The 26,354-nt window shown below is 42.6% G+C and overlaps 1 pseudogene; it reads right to left on the bottom strand.

Moving 5' to 3' along the window:
• Window positions 1-562: 562 nt before the first annotated feature.
• On the bottom strand, window positions 563-12,472 carry LOC114570232 (NLR family CARD domain-containing protein 3-like; annotated as a pseudogene).
• Between the last annotated feature and the right edge of the window lie 13,882 nt (window positions 12,473-26,354).

Below are 26,354 nucleotides of genomic sequence, written 5' to 3'. Positions count from 1 at the left end.
GTTATTGTCTTTCAAAGTCTTTTTGATTTCCCCGAAGAGGGTTTCCACCAACCGCCAACAAGTGTTTAGTTCCTTAAATGCAGCAACAGTACTAATACACTGTATTAGTAAATATATTTTACTGTTTACTGTTTTAATGTTTTGATGAATGAATAAAACATATATAAAAATGATTAAATATGATGAAACAACAGAATGGTCATCAACAACTTATATCTAAATGTACAAAGCCCTCATACACTTTTAACCATGTATATAAATTAATCAATAATTTCTTATTTTGATTTATGACTAGATAAACTTGACACAGTGCTGAGCTGCATTTCACATGAATCCTCAGGTTACCAGATTTCAGATGATGTTTAATATTTAGTCAGTCTCAGAACCTCAGTTGTTCTTACTTGCATATAAAAGTTTATTAAAAAACAAAACAGCTGGAGCTGCTTCCCCCCTCCCCCACCCCCACCTCTCAACCCAACCCTGGATATGGCGATGGATGTACTGTATTACAAAACAAATCATTATCAAAGGAGCTTTTGTTACAGCTCGTATATATGGCCACAGATATACCAAAAACTTAAAATACATCACATTCACTCAGCTTTATACATTGTCTATCATTCCTGCAGAGGACACAGAGACACTGAGGAACCAGGGCAGATCATAAACCCAGGATAAAGAGGCTGAGTGAATGTGGTGTTGAAGGTGTGGAGGTGGATCAGTGAGTCAGGGGAGACTCTGTAGAAGGACAGAGAGCCAGCGGGATAGTCCACATACACTGCTACTCTGTTAAAGACAGAGGAGGAAGTGAGGGCTGTTTCTCTGTTATTGTGCCAGACAGAGTAACCATCATCCGAGCAGAACAGACTCCAGGACTGATCATTGCATCCAAACCTACAGTCTTCACTGGCTCCTCTCCTCCTGATTCCTCTGTAACTCACTGATATTTCAACCCTTCCTCTCCTCTCGATCTCCCAGTAACAGCGACCAATCAGACCATTTCTACACAGCAGCTGAGGCCAGGAGTCAAATCTGTCTGAATGACCAGGATATGACTGATCCTTTCTCACATGTGTCACCTTCCTGTTGTTGTCAGACAGTTTGAGTTTTCTGTTTACTGTGTTTGTGTCCAGTTCCAGTTTACAGACATCTGATGGAGTGTACAAGACACAATACAGCTGCAGGTTATCATCTGATGATATATTAACAACTAGGGATGCACCAAAACCCATTGGGCTTTTTGACAGGGTTCGGTTTCTGCCGAACCTTAGAATTTTTTCCCACCGAACCCTACTCGGCTGCTGCTGGTTAGCTAACGTCAGCTTTCTAATTTCACCCACCCAACATGCCTGCTGTAGTGGAATGGCTTTGAATGATGACCAAAAATGCTTGTCTTTTACTGTGAACATTTACTGTGCAATATGTTGCAGTTTTACACTCAAGAAACTGAACAACTTAAGCTTGACGGACATGTATTGCATGTAGTGTCTCACATTCATCTCAGTAAGCTTGCAAGAGTACACAACAGACTACTTCCATGTAGGTTACTTCAAAATAAAAGCACTTCCTGTGACGGTTTGCGAAACATATCCGTCAAGCTTAAGTTGTTCACACGATGTATTTTATTTTGAAAATTAACCGGATATTTATTTTGTTTCTGTGCTCGACTTCCTGTCCTGCACTATCTGCCGTGTGCTGAATTGCTGCGGAGCTCTCCGGCGTCCAGCAAAAATAGAAGCTCTGCATATCTGCTCCGGAGGGCTGCAGACCGCTGGAGCTGGGACGGAGTCGGAACTCAGCCGTTATGCAGTCAGTGGAAATACCCACATTGACTTCAATGGAAACCTAATGACTCCGCCTCCGTTTCGGAGCCGTTACGCAGCCGTTACGCATTTGGTGGAAATCCCCGGTAAAAGACAAACGATTTTGGTCGTCATTCAAAGCCATTCCACTACAGAAGGCATGTTGGGTGGGTGAAATTAGAAAGCTTATTTACCGTTAAACAAATAAGGTTGTTTAAGGTCTGTTAAACAAGTTAGGGTCTCTACCTTTTCACATATCCGCTGTAAATCAAGCACTGTAAATACTGTAAATAGTGAGTTTTAATCACACTAATTTACCAATTCCTTTAGACCATTTTAAACTAAGCAACATGAATTTCTTATTTAAGTGCTTTAAACAAACATTTCACAACACCTTAATCATACACTGGTTAGCGAAAATTTGCCAAACAAAATTGTCACTCATCTGGCGATAGCGATGTGCTTTCCTATGATGTGAAAAAAGCATGTGAATGCAACATTAAGTTGTTACATAGAATTATTTTAGAGGCTGTGGATGTTGTTTACTTCATTAATGTGTTACTGTGTTAATGGACTGAGGATAGGAGTAGGATTCGGTATTCGGTTTCAGATTCGGTGGAATCTTAACTAGTGGATTCGGTATTCGGCCAATCCCCAAAAATCTGGAGTCGGTGCATCCCTATTAACAACTTTACTGATAACTTCTGAAAGAAAATCATTGAAACTTTCATTTCATATTCAGCTGTGAATGATGTTTAACAAACTTTAACGTCAACAATCCAGTTATAACAATTAATTCACAACAAACAATGTTTTATTATTAAGATTCTGTCTCCCAGCCTGTTTTCCATTTCCACCTGATCACCTGCAGCTGGCTCTAAAACCATGTGTACGCTGGTCTGAAGTCAGTGTGATGTGCACACCTTGAGTTTATAGAAATACCAGTTTATGAGTGAAAGTATTTGTGTGTTTGTGTCGTAGAACTGGTCCCATGTCTCCATTCAAGGAGGAACTGGAAGGTATCCACCTCAACTCACTTTATTCTACTTTTCAACATCTTTGTGACATTAATTATATTATGTAGGTTTTAAACACTAACTTATTAAAACATCTGGAGAAGAAAATTGAAGAAACACATCAACTTATATCTGTCAACTTGTGAAGTATTAATTTACGAGCAGCGCTTGAAGGCAACAACAGTCTGGGTATTATTGGATAATCTGTAATTCATTTTTAATTAAAAAATGAAACACATATTTTTGTTTTTTGTTTCAAAAGAAAAAAAGGAAAAAAACTGTTTCTGGTGTCAGAAACAAAAAACTCTTCTTTCTTTTTTGGCAATTCCTTTTGGATTGAAGAATTAAAAAGTCTGTGTTCAATTTGTTTTATCATTTGAAACCAAAGACAGAAGTCACATGAGTTTTTTGATTTTTGAGTTGAAACAACGAAATCAAGTGGTCTGGGTCCGTGTACTTTTTCGTTCATTCGATTTTCATTTCATAAACAGGTATTGAAAAACAAAAAATGATGGTTATTTGATTTTCATTTTAAAATACAACATTTGAAATTGAAATACAAGGCATTTTTTCCTTTTCATGGTCAAAAGGGGATGGGAGAAATTTAAAAAATGCTGTGATTTTCATTTTCTATTTCATATAACAAAAATAAAATCACTCAGAAATAGATATGAAAAAAGGCTTGTTTTTTATATTCAGAGGCCGGATGTTGTCATTTCCAAGGCAACAGCGCCAGCCTAGCCTACCAGTGTTGCTTTCAGCCCAGGCTGAAATTACTTTGGAAACCTGTACTCTTGATAATGCTTGGGGGGAATTTTATTTCATAATGTCACATTTATTTATTACCCTCTCTCCCTGCCTTCCTCTGACTCTCTGTCTCTACCCGCTGTAGACAACTTCTCCCAAAGAGAGTCGAACCAGTTGAGGAAACAGAATTTCGGTTCACGGCTGTAACGTTACCGTTAGGCCACCATTAACAATCCCAGCAAACTTTCTGTGGCTGATCTGGCAGAGTCACCGGCGGTTCGGGATCAGATCATGGGGATCAGACCTCCGGTGCTGGTTCTAATATTCTAACATTAGCTGCTGCAGCTAGCTAGCAGCTAGCCACCAGCCCTGTGACTTCGCTCCCCGGGGGTGATTGACTCTGGTCCGTCTGCAGAGCTGCGTTATCCGCTCTAGCTGAGCTGCAATCTGCCGCCCTCGTGATTTATTCATATTTTCTTTTCAGATAGTGATATGCTATGACGCACTGATGCCAGGCAGGCTGGCTAGTTGCAGTCGAAGTCTGTGAGATAACAAAACTTCCTTTGAATATAACGTGCATATAAATAGAAGGAATAAATAAAAGTCCCCTGAAATAAATAAAAGTAAAACATATGTACTTAGGCTATTGAACTATAATGGCTAATGCCTATGTTCATATATATTGCCTCATTTATGTATTTTATGATCTATTTCATATGTAAAGGGGGGCAAAAAACGGATGATCAGTCGCTCAGGAAGTTATAGGCTACAGTTTCCCTCAACTGCAGCTGGGACATTCAAATGCTTAACGTGAAAAAGCTTAAAGGAGAATTCCGCCAATTTTTACGTTAATCTTGATCGCTATAGCTACGGGAGTAGATAGAAAAACCCGACCCAAATCAGTGCAGGTAACACTGAGAAGCTGCAGCCCTCAAGTTTTAGAGTGCCTTTGTGCCTCTTAACTGCAGCTGGGACATTCAAATGCTTAACTCAGAAAATTAACCTTAAAGGAGAATTCTAGCTTGCCCTGCTAATCTTTACGTTTAACAGGCTTCTGTGATAATCATCCCAATAAAATCCACGGAGCGGTGGTGGTGTGGCTATGTCCTCCAGAGGACAGGTCATGTTGCTATGTCCCAATAGTGCTGTAGTAGCTGTTAGCTGCTAGCTGCCCTCCGGTGAGTGTGTACAGCCAGATAGCTGTTAGCTTGCTAGCTGCAGCCAGGCATCTGTTCATCCCAATGCCTGTTTATGTCCCCAGTTACTGAAGGCACCTTTAGTTGTGCTTGGAGCAGCAAGTTCATCTGCCTCTCTGTCGGTCAGTCTTTCCCAACTCTTGAGGCTAGTTCTTCGTCTGTATGCTCTGGTTCGAATAAATAAGGATGACCATCAAACACAAAAGGCTCTTCCGTGTGTTGCATATCTGCTATATTCTTCATACTCCAAGCTTCTTCTGTTATAAACAACTCCGCTTTTCACTCTTCACACACACTACGCTCCAATCTGCAAATTACTGTTTACCTTTTTCTGCTACAACTGAATTCCCAGGAGACCGCGCGATGCAACAGCTAGGCTTCAGTAACGCTATTACTGTGCAAGCCACAGACATCGTTTATCCCGTTTCCATGTAGTTACATAGTCACTGATATGGTCATAACCACTACAGTGCTCAATTACCTATTTTGAGGGGGAAATAATCTAAACCTTTCGCTGCAAATGCATGATCTGTCCTATGCAGGATATCCACCAAACCACCGGGCGCTCCGTGGATTTTTATTGGGATGATTAGGACAGATGCCTGGCTGAATACACTCACTGGACGGCAGCTAGCAGCTAACGGCTAACAGCTATCTGGCTGTACACACTCACCGGAGGGCAGCTAGCAGCTAACAGCTACTACAGCACTATTGTTTTTTTTAGGGGGGAATACACTTCAAGATGTGACATGACCTGTCCTCTGGAGGACATAGCCACACCACCACCGCTCCGTGGATTGTTATTGGGATGATTATCACAGAAGCCTGTCTGAATACACTCACCAAACGGCAGCTAACGGCTATCAGCTAGCAGGGCAAGCTAGCTACTGGCAGGATCGAGACAGGGACCAGGGTAGGTGAATTTAAACAATGTCTGAGTTGAAAACGCATCTTGTTGACACGTAAGGGCCCTGTTCTTGTGGCACAGACATATTAATTGCATTTTGTGTCTGTTAAGAGGCACAAAGGCACTCTAAAACTTGCCCCGAGCACTGCCGTTTTAGCTCAGGGGACGCTTGTAGTACGTAGCTGCAGCTTCTCAGTGTTACCTGCACTGATTTGGGTCGGGGTTTTTTCTATCGAAAGTACTCGCGTAGCTATAGCGATCAAGATTAACGTAAAAATTGGCCGGAATTCTCCTTTAACGTGGTTTAATCTACCTAAACAATGATCAATGATTACCAAATTTCTCTCTCATATTGCTACTCATAACCACTGAAAACTGTGAAAAAATCTAACCCAAAGTCCAATTATTATGGACGTTATCTGATAACTGACTGATATCTGATTGATCATTTACTTAGGTTAAACCACGTTAAGCTTTTTCACGTTAAGCGTTTGAGAATGCAGTTGAAGGAAATTGTAGCCGATAACTTCCTGAGCAACTGATCATCCGTTTTTTGCCCTCCTTTACATAAATATACATAAATATGGCTATAAAATAGATCATGAAATACATGAGGCAATATGAACATAGGCATTAGTCATTATAGTTCAATAGCCTACATGTTTTACTTATTTCAGGGAACTTATATTTATTCCATCTATTTATATGCACGTTATGAGGACGTTTTGTTATCTCACAGACTCCGACTAAAAGCAACTAGCCAGCCTGGCATCATAGCATATCACTATCTGCAAAGAAAAGAAAATATGAATAAATCACGAGGGTGGCGGATTGCCAGGTCAGCTAGAGCGGGTAACGCAGCTCTGCAGACGGACCAGAGTCAATCAGCACCGGGGAGCAAACCGCGGGGACCAAGGTCACATGGCTGGTGGCTAGCTGCTAGCTAGCTGCAGCAGCTAATATTAGAATATTAGACCCAGCACCGGAGGTCTGATCCCCATGATCTGATCCCGAACCGCCGGTGACTCTGCCAGATCAGCAACAGAAAGTTTGCTAGGATTGTTAACGGTGGCCTAACGGTAACGTTACGGCCGTGAACCGAAATTCTGTTTCCTCAACTGGTTTGACTCTCTTTGGGAGAAGTTGTCTACGGCGGGTAGATACAGAGAGTCAGAGGAAGGCAGGGAGAGAGGGTAATAAATAAATGTGACATTATGATATAAAATTCCCCCCAAGCATTATCAAGAGTACAGGTTTCCAAAGAAATTTTAGCCTGGGCTGATATCTATTTCTGAGTGATTTTATTTTTGTTATATGAAATAGAAAATGAAAATCACAGCATATTTTAAATTTCTCCCATCCCTTTTGACCATGAAAAGGAAAAAAATGCCTTGTATTTCAATTTCAAATGTTGTATTTTAAAACGAAAATCAAATAACCATCGTTTTTTGTTTTTCAATACCTGTTTATGAAATGAAAATCAAATGAACGAAAAAGTACACGGACCGGTCTGCGGTTTGTTTTTTGTTTCCAAGCGAAAAATGACAAAACCAGTTCATATTTTCATTGTTTCTTTTGAAGAAAGACATCAAGTAAGATGACGTGAAGTAAAAATAAATAAAAGCATCGGGGAGTCTTTCCAGGCACACTGAAAGAAACTGAAAATAAATCATCGTACTTCAGTTAAGAAAACGACAAATCTAGTGCAACATGCAGCAAAGTTCTCATGAATCAAACTTTAAACATACTCACATTTCCTCACACCAGGTCTCATTCTCTGTTGTCCACCATGGTCCATCCTGCAGAAAGTAACAAAGTCAGAATCAACTTCATACACCTTCACTCAGATCCTCCATTAATCATGAACCAGAGTTCATCAGTTAGTGACAGAGAAACAGTGGGAGAGCGGCTGTTGTCTGTCCATCTGTACATACAGTACCTGAGAGTGTCCAGTCTCCAGTTTGGATCCTTAAGTCCAGCTGACAGCAGCTTCACTCCTGAGTCTCCTGGATGATTGTAGCTCAGGTCCAGCACTCTCAGATGGGAGGGGTTTGAGCTCAGAGCTGAGGCCAGAGAAGTACAGCCTTCCACTGAGACCAGACAGAATGACAGACTACACACACACTCACACACACACACACACACACACACACAAACACAAACACACGCAGTGGAGATATTATCGGACTGTGGAAGGAACATTTTGAGGAAGTCCTAAACCTGCTCCCTGTGGCAAGGCGCCAGATGAGGTTCACTCTGACATACCGGAGGTTCTTAAGATGGGGTAGTGAGAAGTGTGCTCCAACTATTGCTTATACAAAGCTTATGCTAACTCCTTCAGGAGAATATGGCTGCCACATTTAACCCTGTGAAAACCAAGCCATTTGTTAACGTTTTTGCTCCTGTCACATTATTACTCACTGTGGGCTCTTTGCAAGTCTTGCATCTCAAATTAACAAGCACAACCATGAACCAGGGGGGGTAGTAATTAAAACTGGCCAGTTCAAACCCCTGAGTATCTTATCTCATCTTAATGATGAAAGAAAGATATTAACTGTAAAGACCACCTTCTCAAGTGGACTTGGGCATGGATGTGTTCACACTTATCAACCAAGCAGGACTTTGGGGTCAACTTTAGGATCCGGCCTTAGGTCCCTAATGTAAAAGACCCATTACTACCTTATATATACACGTATATATATATATATATATATATATATATATTTTAATTTTCCTTCTCATAAATAAATATATTTCCAACATAAACTGGGGCATTAAAAATGATCACAATGCAGATGATGTGCCGCTGAAAATGTCCTACCCCCCACTTTCATATGATATATATATAGACTACACCCCTCAGTGGCAATCTCCCCCCCCCCCAATGTTGAACCTAGAGTTACGCCCTTGAGCAGAATAACACAGTGATTATCGCATAAAACATAAAAAAGGAAAAACAAATGCCAAGCCTACTGTCGGCTGGTTCTAGCGAGACGCATTCACGAACACATTTTGAGAAACCGACGACAAAAACCTTTTTTTCAGCTCCTTTCTAGGGTAAGTGGTCTTTCTTTGGTGGAGTTTTAAACAAAACATGCATTTGGGGTTAGGAGTGTAAAGCATCATAAGTTTGTTTAATTTCCATTGTTACACAAACACTTACCTGAGAGTTTCCAGTCTGCAGTGTGGACTCTTCAGTCCAGCCGACAGCTGCTTCACTCCTGAATCCTGCAGCTCGTTGTTACTCAGGTCCAGCTCCGTCAGACTAGAGGACTGGGAGATGAGAACTGAGGACAGAGCTTCACAGCTTCTCTCTGACAGGTTACAGCCACTCAGCCTGAAGAGGAATCAGCAATACATGAGAAACAAAAGTTATTTATTTTCTGAATAAAGAAAAACTCCATTTAATCTGGATAGTTGTGTGTGCACGTACAGAGCTTTGTTGGAGGCTTTGACCACTGGCAGCAGCCTCAGAAGAGTCTCCTCTGAAGCAGAGTATTTCTTCAGGTCAAACACATCCAGATCTTTTTCTGATGACAGTAAGATGAAGACCAGAGCTGACCACTGACCAGGAGACAGTTTATCTGTGGAGAGACTTCCTGAACTCAGGGACTGTTGGATCTGTTCCACTAGAGAACGATCATTCAGTTCATTCAGACAGTGGAACAGATTGATGCTTCTCTCTGCAGACAGATTCTCATTGATCTTCTTCTTGATGTACTCAACTGTTTTCTGATTGGTCTGTGAGACACTTCCTGTCTGTTTCAGCAGACCTCGTAGGAGAGTCTGATTGGACTGCAGAAAAAGACCCAAGAGGAAGCGGAGGAACAAGTCCAGGTGTCCATTTGGACTCTGTAAGGCCTTGTCCACAGCACTCTGGTAGAAACTTGTTTTGTCTCTGAAGATTGTCAGCCTGGATGTTTTTTGTTCTTCTGTAAGCAGGTTGACTACGGAGTTGATTAATGTCAGATGGACATGAAGAGCAGCCAGAAACTCCTGAACACTCAGATGGACGAAGCAGAACACCTTGTACCCCTGGTACAGTCCTCTCTCCTCTTTAAAGATCTGTGTGAACACTCCTGAGTACACTGAGGCTTCTCTGATATCAATGCCACACTCTGTCAGGTCTGATTCATAGAAGATCAGGTTGCCTTTCTGCAGCTGCTCAAAAGCCAGTTTTCCCAGAGACTCCATCATCTTCCTGCTCTTTTTATTCCAGTGTGGATCCGTCTCAGCTCCTCCATCATACTTGATGTTCTTCACTTTGGACTGAACCACCAGGAAGTGGATGTACATCTCAGTCAGGGTCTTGGGCAGCTCTCCTCCATCTCTGCTCTTCAACACGTCCTCCAGAACTGTAGCTGTGATCCAACAGAACACTGGAATGTGGCACATGATGTGTAGGCTTTATGATTTATTGATGTGGGAGATGATTCTGCTGGCCTGCTTCTTGTCTCTGTATCTCTTCCTGAAGTACTCCTCCTTCTGTGGGTCAGTGAACCCTTTGACCTCTGTGACCATGTCAATACACTCAGGAGGGATCTGATTGGCTGCTGCAGGTCGTGTGGTTATCCAGAGGCGAGCAGAGGGAAACAGTTTCCCCCTGATGAGGTTGGTCAGCAGCACACCCACTGAGGTGGACTCTGTAACATCAGTCAGGATCTCAGTGTTGAGGAAGTCCAGAGGAAGTCGACACTCATCCAGACCATCAAAGATGAACACAACCTCTTCAAACCTGCAGATTCCTGCTTCTTTGGTTTCACTAAAGAAGCGATCAACAAGTTCCACCAAGCTGTACTTTTCCTCTTTCAGCACATTCAGCTCTCTGAAGGTGAATGGAAATGTGAACTGGATGTCCTGGTTTGCTTTGTTTTCAGCCCAGTCCATAGTGAACTTCTGTGTTAAGACTGTTTTCCCAATGCCAGCCACTCCCTTTGTCATCACTGTTCTGATTGGTTCATCTCTTCCAGGTGAGGCTTTAAAGATGTCTTCTTGTCTGATTGTTGTATCTGGTCTGTATGGTTTCCTGGATGCTGTTTCAATCTGTCTGACCTCATGTTCATCATTGACCTCTGCAGTCCCTCCCTCTATGATGTAGATCTCTGTGAACATCTGATTCAGAAGGGTTGGGTTTCCTGCTTTAACAATCCCCTCAAACACACACTGGAACTTCTTCTGCAGCTTAGATTTGAGCTTACGCTTACCGCCTGCAGCAAGACTTCCTAAACGAAAACACAACAAAGAAGATTATTACTCAAAAAAAAAATATTTTGACATCTAGTTTTCTCAAACAATATATTAATATATTTTGGTCCATTTCTTGAGACATTATTAAATGTCCCATTTGTCCAGCATGTTAAATCTTTAGAGAAATCCTCTTACTGCTCTGCAGACGGTCAGCCAGCTCCTCCTGCTTCATTCTCCTCAAGAAGTGCTGTGTGATCTTCAGAAATGCCTCTCTGCTGCTCCTCCTCTGCTCTTCATCCTCACCGTCCAACACTTTCTCATCCTCGCTCTTACTCTCTAAGCATTCTGGGTAATCTGGATTCAGAACCTTCTGGATCTTCTTCAGCTCGTGCCAATGTTCTCCTCCAGCAGCTGGAATAGAAGATTATATGAATGACAAATCAAACTGAAATTATGGAAGCAAACATCAGATCCATGTTGGACAGAATGACAATCCACTGGTCTAAAAAGTGAAGCATGGAGATGATTGTGAAAAGAATAGATGTAAAAGTAGTTGTTGCACATGTACAGACCATAAATATGGAGTGCAGGTGTGTTTGATGCTGCTGGGCAGACTGACCACTGGGAACCTCTGAGCTCTCCTGGTCCACTCTGTGGAGGAATCAGGAAGAATTAGCTCACATTATGTCAGTCCACACAGAGACAGACACAAGGTAAAAGTATATGAAGTGATTTGGATGTCAATCAATCAAATTTGTCACATGAATTCATAAGAATTACTATTCCAGTGAATGTTATCTCATCAGTTCCTTAAACTTGTGCATGATTCATCATAAAGCACTATATGGCCATCAGAGAGCATCAGAGTCATCAGGTTAAATGGCACCGGCACTCCAAGATCTAGCCAAGTCTCAGTGAAAGCACACCAGAGTTCCTGACATTCTACTAGAAATAGATGGAGACATGTAGGCACAGAGACCACCAGCTCACTGTCTAATGCCTGCACACTGGCTACCAGGATGCCCAGCAGAGAAGTCACAAGCAATGTGTGAATTCATACCCTGACAAGCCAGAGCCACATCAAGATGTTGGGTCTGGGAACTCATTATTGACAGGGCTCAATCCGAGGGGCGGGATAAACGGTTGTCTTTAAAATTCCCTCTACACGCAATAGGATAGCGCTACAACCAACCAGAGCAATGAAGAAGATAGCAAAGTTAGTTGATAGATTAAACTTTTGCCGTATCCGGTCGGCAAAACTCCGAACACATCTTCCTTTTTGAAGAATGATTTCAGTGTCGTTCTTTGTTCTTTTCTCAAAGAAAAGCTTAACTCCAAGTCTTCCAGAAGACCGCTGTTCCCAGCAGCAGCAACCATAAGCCCACCCACCGACTCTATACAAGATGTGATTGGCCTGACTAGAGTTCGGTTTTTCCAGCTCGCAAACCAACGGAGAGTGCTTAGAACCCCCTGGCTGCAAATTAAATTTGCTGCCGCTAGGGTGCATCTAGATTTCTAGGCTAGTGAATTCATTCACACTTGCCTCAGTGTCCCGTCTGATGTAAAGATAAAGATGGACGTAGAGATGGTCTTGGTTGTCCTTGTAGTCTGGATCATAGCCAGTGGTCTTAGCTGATAACAAATTTTCACATTTTCCTCTGTGTTTTCTCTGATGTTTATGTAGACAAAAGCTCCTAAAAACTATTGTTAGTGGAGGTAATGTAATAAATTAATAAGTAGTAAAGATTACGATGGACCAGAATCATGGGAGACCAGACTCGAACAGGAGGCAGAAATGAATGCAATATTGATTGACCACACAAGACAAAGAACAATATTTCCTGAAAATAAAATAAAATAAATTAACATCCAAAGGTTCAGTATATTGTTACATTTTCACAAAGATACTTCAGTTTCAATTCAGCAACAAATTAATGTACTGAATTGACTACTCCAGTGTATGACTACCTGTTTTGGCCTGTCTCTGTTCCCCTCTTTCAGTTGGCCCTGATTGACTGGCTCCTCCCACCTCGTTAAGGGATTAGCCTTACCTGCGGGGGGAGTCTATATTAACTGGGTGATTCCAAAGGTCTGCCTCTTGCTCTCGTCTGGAAGGCTGATACCTTTCTGACACCCAACTTAGTTTTGTTTGGTTTGATTGTGTTTAAGGTTAAGTTAACATTTACAATTCCATAGCCTCCAACAACCCACACTACTGATTGCAGACTGTACAAAGAGTAGTTTACTTTAGTTGAGATATTTTAATAAATTAACTTGTTCTGCTCTAATCAGCTATGGTGATGGTGGTTATCTCAAGGAGAAATTACTGATTTATTTTCAGGGCTTTTTGTTATTTTTGTGTGTTGACCGCTGCTCAGCATCAGACTGGTTGTACTCCCAGTGGGAATGTATTTGACGGAAAAACAGTGTTGGTGCTCAGAGAACTTCATCGAGTCAATTAAGGTTGAAAACGGCAGATCTCACAACTGAGAGTCTGATGAAAACATAATTTTGTTTTTATTATCAGTTTGAAATCCTCACCTTTGATCAACAGAGTGGCGCCAATCTTTGAAGTTTAAAGGATAAGGCATAGACCGGTCACTCTTCATGGACACACAGCTGGGTTCATGTGCTTCCCGATTCCTCCTGATAAAAAAACAAGATAAATTCTGCACTGCACCCACAACATATATAATAAACCTACTGTACATTATATTTGTATCCAGGTAGTTATTGGTCACATTTTGTATGATCCATAATTCACATATATAGTTTTATATCTATGGCAGAGACAATCACAAGGTAAAGGTCCACAAAGTGATGTTTGGATGTTAACAGTGAATCAGAGGACTCCCTGTAGTGGTAAACATTTACTAGTCCTGCTGATTATTTGTTTGAAATCCTCACCTTTGATCAACAGAATGGCGCCCATCTTTGAAGTTAAAAGGATAAGGCATAGACCGGTCACTCTTCATGGACACACAGCTGGGTTCAGGTTCTTTAAGATTCCTCCTGATAAAAAAACAAGATAAATTCTGCACTGCACCCACAACATATATAATAAACCTACTGTACAGTATATTTGTATCCAGGTAGTTCTTGGTCACATTTTGTATGATCCATAATTCACATCTATAGTTTTATATCTGTAACAGAGACAAACACAAAGTAAAGGTCCACAAAGTAATGTTTGCATGTTAACAGTGAATCAGAGGACTCCCTGTAGTGGTAAACATTTACTAGAATTGGGGTCTCAATTATAAACGTGGCATACGCACAAAACGGGGCTGAAAATGTGCCACTTCCCACGCAAAGGTTGTGATTTGTAAAAAACAAACTTGACGGGAGAATGTGCGGTACTCCATGCAAATTCTGAACAATGCATACGCACATTTTGGAGACAAAATAGGAATTGGCGACGCAGATGGTGAGGTGGTGAACTGAAGTCAGACTGCAGAAAGTAAATGGGAATAAGATTACTCTAATATTTTCTAGTATTGATGCCTCACGCACATTCTTTCACTCCATATCATCCAAGTTACCATGAAGATGAAATCCAGCAGTGTTATTTGTGCTTGTACTAAGTGATAACTGTTCCATAAACACTTTGGAAAATCCAACTCAAATCTTAAATAAAAATGTGTTCTTAATATTTAATCGTCACATTTTCCGCTACGGAGCGCAGGAGGAGGAGATGGCCCGACTGCATGGAATACAGGATAGCATCAAATACCCTAGCATTAGATAACGGGAGAACACAGTTTAAATAACTAAATATCTGTCTTTAAAACTGTGCATATATCATCAAATGTCAAAGTCTGAAAATACAGCCGTTAAGCCCTTGCACAATCGTTACCCTTTATGTCCTCGTTATCAGTCCAAACTTTAATACTGTTAATAACAAAACCTGCATGAAGAAAGGTGTGTTTGCCAGTTACATTTTATTTCGTCTTCAAATTGTATCTTGAGGTGGGGGTACCACTGGTTGATGCTGTGATTTTGGCAAAGGGTTAACAATCACAATATGTTGTAAACATATAAATACTGCGGTGAACCCGTGCGTAATGCTGCATGATGGCACTGCTGGCCCTGCAGGAGGACTAATCCCCAATGGAAGAATGAGGAGAGAAAGAGACTTCAGAGACCGTGACGATGACTGGCTTATATGCCGATTTAAATTCCCTAAAGCTGCGCTCTTGGATCTATGTGCTGAATTGGGTCCAGTAGAGAGGGCAACGCACCGGAACCGTGCCATATCCCGGTCCAAATACAGGTCCTCGCCACTCTGGGGGAAACCGGCTGTTTCCAGAGGGAAATGTCAGACAACTAAGTGTTTTTTTAAATAAATATATAATCTTCAACTTTATCACTAAGGCTTGTTTGGATATAATATATAGTTCTGTTAAATCTTATTATATACGTCTCGTATATCGAAGCTGTCCCAGAGTGCCGTAATGCCTGCTGTTTTGGAAGATTTTATTAGTAAAGGTAGTCTATAGATCCGATTTCCCTACACTGTGCAACAACAAGCCAAAATTATAATTCAATTGGCAGCAATTCCCAAGCGTCTGAGAGGTTTTTTGCTTTTTCTTCGCCAGTTGCCATGATTCGGCATGATTTGGTGTAACGAAAGAACAACTGCCAGGGTCATTAACATACTTATCAGCATTCACGAGGTGCTTTACATTGACTATTTATGGTTAAAAATGGGCGTGTACAGGGCGGGATAAGAGGCTGAGCCACGTACGCACGCTTGTAGTCAATCTGTGATTTATAAAGGGAACATTGCTTACAGGTGTGTGTACACACGGTTTTATAAATCAGACTTTTTTTTTTGCGTACACCATTTTGGGCTTTTGGCCGTACGTACACTTATAGTAAGGATCCTATGCACAGTTTTATAAATGAGACCCCAGGAGTCAGCAATGTTTCCTTTATACATCAGAGATTACCTACAAGTGAGTGTACGTGGCTCAGCCTCTTATACCGCCCTGTATACGCCCATTTGTAACCATAAATAGTTAATGCAAAGCACCTTGTGAATGCTGATCAGTATATGAATGACACTGGCAGTTGTTACACCGAATCATGATGACTGGCTGAAAAAAGAAAAAAAAACTTCTCAGACGTTCAGGAATTGCTGCAAATTGAATTATAATTTCAGCCTGTTCTTGCATAGTTGTACTAAAGATCCCTATTTTTATCTTATTCTGACACTTTCTTTTCACACTTACCTCACTTCCTGTACCTCACTTCCTTTTCTCCCCTGTCTTCATCACTGGCTTTTGTTTCTGCTCTGATTACCTGATTGAGTTCACCTGGTCACTCCTTATTTAAGACTGCACTCACTCTCAGTCAGTCTCTTCAACACCTTCACATGGGGCGGCAGCTGGTAAGATGAAGTTTACTTTGCACTTTAGTTCTTGATAACCTGTTTGATAGTTGCATGACAGCTTTATTTAGTTACTTTATGATTATCATGTGAGGATATTAACTTTGTTAAATTGTAATTTCTATTTTGTTTCTTCCCAGATTCTCCAACCCATGTGTGTCTGTTCTGTTATGTTATCCAGTATCATTTACCTCCCCCTTTGTTAAATAAATCTTCATTGAATGGACTGAATGTCTCTCTGGCTTTTTCCTATGCATTCTGACCGGTGCCCCATGACGATGGCAATCAACCTCTAAACCTGAACCCTCCTTAACATGGTCCTTCGAGCCGGAATATACCATTGTCATGGATGCAAAGCCATTAGATGGAACTCCTCGACGTTCTGATCGGACAACCCACCCTCCTGCTTATCTAGAAGATTATGAAGTTCAACATCCTGGAGTGAAAGGTGCTGCTTGCCAGACAGTATGCCCACATCATACAACAGACACACATGGGTCGCAGGATGACTGCAAAGGGCAAGATAAGATGTATGATCCTCCTGTGCCAACTGATCATGTTGAAATCATGAAGGAAATTTTTGGTGAAAATGAGGGGTATTCAGCATATGATGGATAGATCTACTCCTCATTCCTCCTGTTCATCCCGGCCTGGGTTATCTACAGGGAGTAGACACTCAGTGCATGCCCCAACAGCAGTTTCTCAAGCGCAACCGCAAGCTGCTCGATTTCCAAGTGTTGAAATGCAACATCACTCTTCCTCCTGTCCACCAGTGATCAGACATCATCCTGTTGCTATATCGTTGAGCCTGCCCTATTTACCTGACTTTCCAAACCTCGATAATGCAATTCCTTCAGCTGGTACACCTGGACCAATCCCTTTACAAGAGCTGCCACCTCCCAGTTTTCCTGCAGCACCAGCAGAGGTTAACCTACAAAGTTCATGTGCTCAGCCTCTTGTTTCCTTTTCCCCCCAGCAGAGGCCGTATTCCCCTTTAAGGCCTCAGTCTTCTACATCTCTTAGTCACCACAAACCGAGACCTTTGGCACTCCCTACAGGCAGAACACATGTATACAAGCTTGAGGGTCCTTCTTTCCCAGACCTTACTCGAGAGGATGAAATGCAGTACAGGATGTTACGGATGGCACTTAATAATTTACTCAATCCCAATGAAACGGAGCATTTCAAATATCATGTTCTCCTAGATCATCTTAAAGTGGACCAAGCCAAACAACTAGCCCTTGCCTTTTCCTATGCTTCTGACCCATACACACAAGCCATTGATGCTCTTGATGAACGTTATGGGCAACCTAGACAACTAGCACTGAAGGAGCTCAGGAACATCATGGATCTCCCTCCTATTAGAGCAGGTGATGGTCATGCTCTCGATAACTTTGCTCTTCGTGTTCAAGCACTGGTTGGTCTGCTTAGCACTATGGAAGATCAAGGACGTGCAGAACTTCTCTGTGGCTCTCATGTGGATCGTCTACTTGACAAGCTGCCTGCAGAACACTCCAATCGCTTCAAACGGCATGTCTACAGAAACAAAGGTATCATGAAGTATGACTTGCTTGTGTTTTCATCTTGGTTGCAATCTGAGGCTCGTTGTCAATCCAGAAAAGAGATTTCCATCTTCTCCAATGAACAAAGACGTTCCCGTAAGTTTATACCTGCTCCAACCACCATTTTACATGGGGCACACAAACTCAATGAATCCACGCCAACTCAAGAACCACTTCCAAAGTCAAGAGCAACCTGTGCATACTGCCGATCATGTGAACCTCATATCAGCTGATGTTCGGAGTTCATAGATAAGACAAATGCTCAAAAGGTAAACTAGATAAAGGACAATAAACGCTGTTGGCGCTGTGCTCGCACTCACCAAGCCGCTAAGTGTGACTTGCAGAAGTCCTGTGCCACCTGCAAAGGAAGACATCTACAAATCCTGTGTGAGATGAATCAGAGATCCAATAATCCTTCTACCTCTGTGAGGACATTATATCTGGACCGACCAAGTGACTGCAATGGCGTACTCCTGAAAGTTGTAAAAGTGCTGCTTCAGAATGGGAAGAAAACCTTGGAGACCTATGCTGTCCTTGATGATGGTTCTCAACGTACCATTCTTCTGCAGTCAGCTGCTCAGCATCTTCGCCTGAAAGGTAAAGCTGAAGACTTATCACTCAGAACTGTTCGCCAAGATGTTGAAACTCTTCATGGCTCATCTGTAAGTTTTCAGCTCTCTCCTGTTGCATACCCTGAGAAAACTTTCACCATCAATCATGCATTTACTGCAAGCCAGTTGGCACTCTCGGATCACACCTACCCTGTGCTTTCTCTTCAAAGGAAATACAAGCATCTCCAAGGGATACCATTACCATCCATTAACAAAGCATCACCACTGCTGCTCATAGGCTCAGACCATATCCACTTAATCACTCCTATTGTTCCTGTCAGACTAGGCCCTCCTAGGTCACCAGCAGCTGTCAAAACCTGTCTAGGATGGACACTTCAAGGCCCTATCACAGACTTCCAACCACGAGATTACGCTGTGCCTGTCCAATGTCTGTTTACATCCTTCCGTTCCTCTGCAGATGAATTGCACTACAATGTTGAAAGACTCTGGAAACTTGACACTCTACCTATACACAGTGAGAAAGCGGTCATCAGTTCAAGGCAAGACAAACAAGCCCTGAAGCGTCTTGAACAGGCCACAGAAAGAGTTCAAGTCAATGGAGTTGAATGCTATGCCACTCCCCTTCTTAGGCTAGCAAATTCTCCTCTTCTAAACATTCCCCATTCTGCAGTAATGTCACGACTTCGTAACACTGAAACCCGACTATCAAAGGATCCAGAGAAAGCCATATCATACTGTGATCAAATTGCTAAGCTTGAGAAAGCTGGTTATGTGGCCAAGCTGACCCCTGAAGAGGTTCGCAGCAGCAACGAAGCTTGGTACATTCCTCACCATATGGTAACTCATAACAACAAAGATCGAGTTGTGTTTGACTGTTCATTCACTTTCCAAGGACAAAGCCTCAATAAGTATCTGTTACCAGGACCAATCCTTGGGCCGTCACTCCTTGGTGTACTGCTGCGTTTCAGGCAACATGCCATAGCAGTAAGTGGTGACATTAAAGGCATGTTTCACCAAATCCGTCTCCTGCCCCCAGACCGGCCTCTTCTTCGATTCCTGTGGCGTGATATGAACAAAGATATTCCCCCTACAGTGTACCAATGGCAAGTCCTACCCTTCGGTACCACTTGTAGTCCCTGTTGTGCAATTTATGCCCTGCAGAAACATGTGAAGGACAACGAACCTGATGAATTGGTGCAGAATTCAGTAACCCAGTGCTTCTATGTTGACAATTGCCTGCAAAGCTTCCCTTCACCCGTCGCAGCTCAAACACTCCTTGACAAATTAAGAGCTACCCTTTCAACTGGAGGCTTTGACCTCTGTCAATGGGCAAGCAAAGATCCTGCTGTGATCAGCCATTTACCATCTGAAGCAAGATCCGAAAGCAGTGAACTTTGGCTCTCTGAAGGCCGAGCTGATCCCCAAGAACGCACACTAGGATTGCTGTGGGACTGCAAACCTGACCTCTTCAGGTACAAATACAGAACCTTGGAAGTACATACCATAACAATGCGTTACATCTACAGAGTCCTTGCTCGTCTATATGACCCATTAGGCTACCTCCTACCTTATACAACTCGTGCAAAGATTCTGGTTCAACAACTATGGAGAAAGGAAAGAGAATGGGATGATCCTCTTCTTCCACAGGACATCCTAGCAGCTTGGATATCCTGGGAAAAGGAACTTCTCTACCTCCCTCAAATCACCATCCCTCGATGTTACACTTCTAAAGAGATGGATACTTCCCCCACGGTGCAAGACATCCATATCTTTTGTGATGCTTCTCAACATGCGTATGGTGCTGTTGCATACTTAAGATCGGAAGATGACAAAGGCCAAGTGGAGGTTGGTTTTATGTTAGCCCGTTCACGTGTCTCCCCAAAGAAGCAGTTGTCAGTACCAAGATTGGAGCTATGTGCTGCACTAACCGGTGCACACCTTTGTGACCTTATCAGAAAAGAACTGACCATACCAATCAGAGACACAACGTTTTGGACTGATTCTACCACTGTACTCCACTGGCTTCAAGCAGAGTCTTGCCGCTTCAAAGTATTCGTAGGAGCGAGAGTATCGGCGATTCAAAATCTCACAAGCAGTCAGGACTGGAGATATGTTGACTCAGCCAATAACCCTGCAGACGATGTTACAAGAGGCAAATCATTGTCAGATAGCCTCTGTCCAAACCGATGGAGCAATGGCCCACCATTCTTGTATCAACCTCCAGATACTTGGCCCAAACTTCAATCTGTTGAACCTGATGAATCTAATGACTGGATGGAGTTGAAAAGGTCTTACTTCTGTGGTATTATCAACACTGCTGCTAATGGTTTCAAGACTTACCAAGAGCTTCTGGATGTCACTGCGAAATCCCTCACCAACCTGACTAGTCAAAATCCTTCTGCAACTGACTACCTGAAAGCAGAACAGGAAATCCTTCGACAAGCACAGGCGGACAGTTTTGGTGAGGACCTAGCTTCTCTCAAAGACCAGAAACCATTTCCACCACATAGTCGCTTACTATGTTTATCCCCAGAACTGTGCAGTACCACTGGACTAATTCATGTTGGAGGTCGATTACGTCAAAACGATCAACTAGATGTGTAGTCAATTCATCCAATTGTACTTGATCCCACTCACAATGTGACAAAACTGATCATTCAGGATTATGATGGAATTCTGCATCACACTGGATCAGAGAGACTCTTTGCTGAAATACGTCGGAAGTTTTGGATCTTGAAAGGACGAGAGGCAGTGCGCCGACATCAGCGCAACTGTTTCATGTCAGCAGTGGAGAGCGAAACCAACCTTCCCAAAGATGGCTGAGTTACCTGCTGCCCGTCTCAGGTTATTTAAACCTCCCTTCTACTCAACAGGAACAGATTGTTTTGGACCATACAATGTCAAGATCGGCCGCCGATCTGAGAAGAGATGGGGTATAATATTCAAATGCCTCACAACACAATGTGTACATCTTGACCTCCTCTGTCATATGGATACAGACTCCTTCCTCATGGCCCTCCAACGATTCATTTCTCGGAGAGGAAAACCAAACGAGATCCTATGTGACCAAGGAACCAACTACAGAGGAGGAAACCAAGAATTACAGGATGCTTCGAATAACCTTTCTCCCACTCTCCAGTCAGTACTGGCAACGAGAAAAATCCACTTCCATTTTAATCCTCCACACGCACCCCACTTCAGTGGAGTCTGGGAGAGGGAAGTACGCTCGGTAAAGAGTGCTCTCAGCACAACCATTGGTGCACAAATGGTTACTGAGGAGGTTTTGAGAACAGTGTTAATTGAAATTGAAGGCATCCTTAATTCAAAACCACTCGGCTATGTGTCTTCCAATATCGCAGATGTTGATCCAGTCACTCCCAACCTTCTTATCATGGGACGACATGATGCAGCACTCCCTCTAGTGTCCTACCCAGACTCTGATCTTCACGGTAAACGGAGATGGCGCCATGCCCAGATATTGTCTGACCATTTTTGGAAACCCTACATCAAATCCTATCTACCATCACTTCAAACACGACACAAATGGCAGCAGGAAAAACAAGATCTGCAACTAAACTCCATTGTGATGATTGTTGACTCGCAGCTACCAAGAGCTCTTTGGCCTGTAGGAAAGGTGACTTGCCTCCTACCAAGCAAAGATGGCCACATTAGGACAGCTGCAGTTACAGTGAAAGACAAGTCCTATGTCAGACCTGTAGTTCATCTAATCCCCCTTCCTGGCCTACCTGATGATCGTTGATTCTGGTTTGGTCTGTAAACACATTTCTAACTAGAAATCTGGGGGCGGCTGTACTAAAGATCCCTATTTTTATCTTATTCTGACACTTTCTTTTCACACTTACCTCACTTCCTGTACCTCACTTCCTTTTCTCCCCTGTCTTCATCACTGGCTTTTGTTTCTGCTCTGATTACCTGATTGAGTTCACCTGGTCACTCCTTATTTAAGACTGCACTCACTCTCAGTCAGTCTCTTCAACACCTTCACATGGGGCGGCAGCTGGTAAGATGAAGTTTACTTTGCACTTTAGTTCTTGATAACCTGTTTGATATTTGCATGACAGCTTTATTTAGTTACTTTATGATTATCATGTGAGGATATTAACTTTGTTAAGTTGTAATTTCTATTTTGTTTCTTCCCAGATTCTCCAACCCATGTGTGTCTGTTCTGTTATGTTATCCAGTATCATTTACCTCCCCTTTTGTTAAATAAATCTTCATTGAATGGACTGAACGTCTCTCTGGCTTTTTCCTATGCATTCTGAGCGGTGCCCCATGACAATGGCAATCAACCTCTAAACCTGAACCCTCCTTAACAATAGTGTAGGGAACCCTGATTTATAGACTACCTATATTAATAATACGTATAAAACAGCAGCCATTAGGCACTCGGGGACAGCTTCGATATACCAGACGTATATAATAAGATTTAACAGAAAAATATATTATATCCAAACAAGCATTAGTGATAAAGTTGAAGATTATATATAATATTTATTTTAAAAAAAACACTTAGCTGTCTGACATTTCCCTCTGGAAACAGCTGGTTTCCACCAGAGTGGCGAGGACCTGTAGCCTATTTGGACCTGGATGGCACGGTTCCAGCGCGTTGCCCTCTCTACTGGACCCAATTCAGAACATAAATCCAAAAGCACATCTTTAGGGAATCTAAATCGGCATATTAGCCAGTCATCGTCATGGTCCCTGAAGTCTCTTTTTCTCCTGATTCTTCCATTGGCGTAGTCCTGCAGGGCCAGCAGTGCCATGCATGCACTACTGGCCCGGGGGTCACCGCAGTATTTATGTTTACAACAATTTGTGATTGTTAACACCTTGCCAAAATCACAGCATCAACTAGTGGTATCCCCCACCCCGAGATACAATTTGAAGACGAGGCAAACACACTTTTCTTCATGCAGGTTTTGCACTACAGTATTAAAGTTCGGACCGATAACGAGGACAATGGCCCTCATTTATCAACCTAACGTAGAAACCAGCGCAGATATGAGCGCAGAAATCATCTTACAACAGGCTTCACGTGGGATTCATGAAAAGTTCGTATCGCACTAACGTGTGTACTATTTGGCAGCCTGAAAACTGGTATTAAAGGCTGGAGAAAGAATGCGGGATGAAAAGAGATCACTGATGCGGTCAACAGTGTTGCCGTAGTAAATCGGACTCCAGCTGAAGTTTAGCCTATTTAATTTATACATCCTTGACACATTTTCTATAGTCCTAATAGTAATATACAGGCTTCTATTGCAATCTATTAGGCCTACATGTAGGTGCACCTATAATTAAATAAACACACGGTAGCGGAGTTTATGCAGTGTCTTTTATTTTACTCGTGTTCGTCGGAACGAGGCAATAGCTGAGGGCATCGGGTCATCTGGCTCCATAACGGTCACATTTATGGCAAAAACCGAAGTCTTCCTGTTGTGCATCGATGTTTCCTGTAGAACCCCACAGGCTAAAAAGTGAATGTTGCAGACCCTCAGTTGGTGGCTGTTCTAGAGGTCTTCTAAAAGAGCCAGATCCTGCCATTACTGAGGCTAAAACAATGATCAAAAGAGCTGATGACTTCTCCTTCTCCTCAACTAAAACTAATTATATGCTGCAAAACTAATTATATGCTGCACCGCAAATCCACACTGACTCGAGAACTTGCGTACACGAGTTCAGACCAGACGTGAGATTTGATCGCAGCCTACGCTCACGTCCAAATTGATAAATGCCGAGCTTTGCGTAGGAATCTGCGTACGCCTGTTGTAGGTCGTACGCACGTTTCATAAATGAGGGCCATTAAGTGTAATGCGCGAGACCTTAACGGCTGTATTTTCAGACTTTGACATTTGATGATATATGCACAGTATTAAAGACAGATATTTAGTTATTCACACTGTGTTCTGCCGTTATCTAATGCTAGGGTGAATGCTAACATGTATTTCTGTATTCCATGGAGTCGGGCCATCTCCTCCTCCTGCGCTCCGTAGCGGACAATGGCCCTCGTTTATTAACCTAACGTAGAAACCAGCGCAGATATGAGCGCAGAAATCATCTTACGACAGGCTTCACGTGGGATTCATGAAACGTTCGTATCATACCAATCAGAGCGTAAGAATGGTCGTACAATGATAAATGCGGCGGCTGGAAACGAACGTCATTTAAATAACACGCCCCAATATATTCTCGGTTTTGAGGCCTCGCCCCTACAATTTACGACATGGCGAGACGTAATCCGGCTGAGAAGCGGCACTTTTCAGAGGTGGAGATTGAAACCCTGATATCTCAGGTTCATTTGCACTAACGTGTATTATTTGGCAGCCTGAAAACTGGTATTAAAGGCTGTAGAAAGAATGCGTACTGAAAGAGATCACTGATGCGGTGAACAGTGTTGTAGTAAATCGGACTCCAGCTGAAGTTTAGCCTATTTAATTTATACATCCTTGACACATTTTCTATAGTCCTAATAGTAGGCTAATATACAGGCTAATATTGCAATCTCTTAGGCCTACATGGTGTACTTATATTTGAATAAACACACGGTAGCGGAGTAGTGTCCTCCGAGTCAGAACGAGACAACAGCCCCGTGCTGGACCACCACCTCGACCCTGTCTCCTGACAGCAGAGGGGCTGGGAAAACAAGCCGAAATAACTCGGTCAATGGCAGAAATAAATCGTTCACGACATAGAAATGAAAACCTGAATAATAAATAAAAATGTTGTGCATCGTCATGTTTCCTGTATTGAATATCATTGCCAAACATAACCCTATAGGCTACCTTTTAAAAGCGAGGAATAATAATATCCTGTCTCCTTCAGTTGGGGCTGTTCTGGACAGTGCTCTCTGGGCATCGGGTCATCTGGCTCCATCGCTACATTTATGGCACCCAGTTTTCCCTGCGAGATGTTGTGCAGAACCCCACAGGCTAAAACAATGTTGCAGACTTTTTCTGCCGTGTATAGGGTCCCCCCACTGATGCGAGCCATCTGCCCTTAAACAATCCGATGGAGCGATCCACCGTGGCACGTGTGCGTACGTGTGCACTATTGTACCGGCTCATAGAGGTCTTCTAAAAGAGCCAGATCTACCATTGCTGATAAGTGATTAAGTGATGACTTCTCCTTCTCCTGTTAAACTGATTATATGCTGCACCGCAAGGCCACGCTGACTCAGAAACTTGCGTACACAAGTTCAGACCAGACGTGAGATTTGATCGCAGCCTACGCTCACGTCCAAATTGATAAATGCCGAGCTTTGCGTAGGAATCGGCGTACACCCGTCGTACGCCTGTTTTAGGTCGTACGCACGTTTCATAAATGAGGGCCAATGTGACGTGGAGACAGCGCCGATTAAACATTAAGACATTTTTTTTATTTAAGATTTGAGTTGGAGGTGTTTATGGAACAATTATCACTCGGTACAAGCGCAAATAACACTGCTGGATTTAATCTTCATGGTAACCATCAATACTTTTATTTTTTTTACTTTTATAGTTATTCCCATTTACTTTCTGCAGTCTGACTTCAGTTCACCACCTCACCATCTGCATCGCCAATTCCTATTTTGTCTCCAAAATGTGCGTACGCATGGGTCAGAGTTTGCGTGGAGGACCGCACATTCTCCCGTCAAGTTTGTTTTTTATAAATCACAACCTTTGCGTATGCCCATTTTCAGCCCCGTTTTGTGTGTAAACCACGTTTATAAATGAGACCCCTGCTGATTATCAGTTTGAAATCCTCACCTTTGATCATCAAAGTGGCATCCATCTTTGACGGTCCAGTCACTCTTGAAGGACAAATAGCTGGGTCCAGGTCCAGGTCTGTGCTGCTTCTCTGGGCTGAAACACAACACACACAGAGCTTTGAGTGTGAATAATGATGGTGGAGTGATCTGAGTGGTGGACAGTTAGAGATGGTCCTCTCACCTCTGAGCTTCATGTTGCCCACACAGA

Source organism: Perca flavescens, chromosome 15 (genome assembly GCF_004354835.1).
Source record: "Perca flavescens isolate YP-PL-M2 chromosome 15, PFLA_1.0, whole genome shotgun sequence".
Lineage (NCBI taxonomy): Eukaryota > Metazoa > Chordata > Actinopteri > Perciformes > Percidae > Perca > Perca flavescens.
This window is presented reverse-complemented; position numbering and strand designations above follow the sequence as displayed.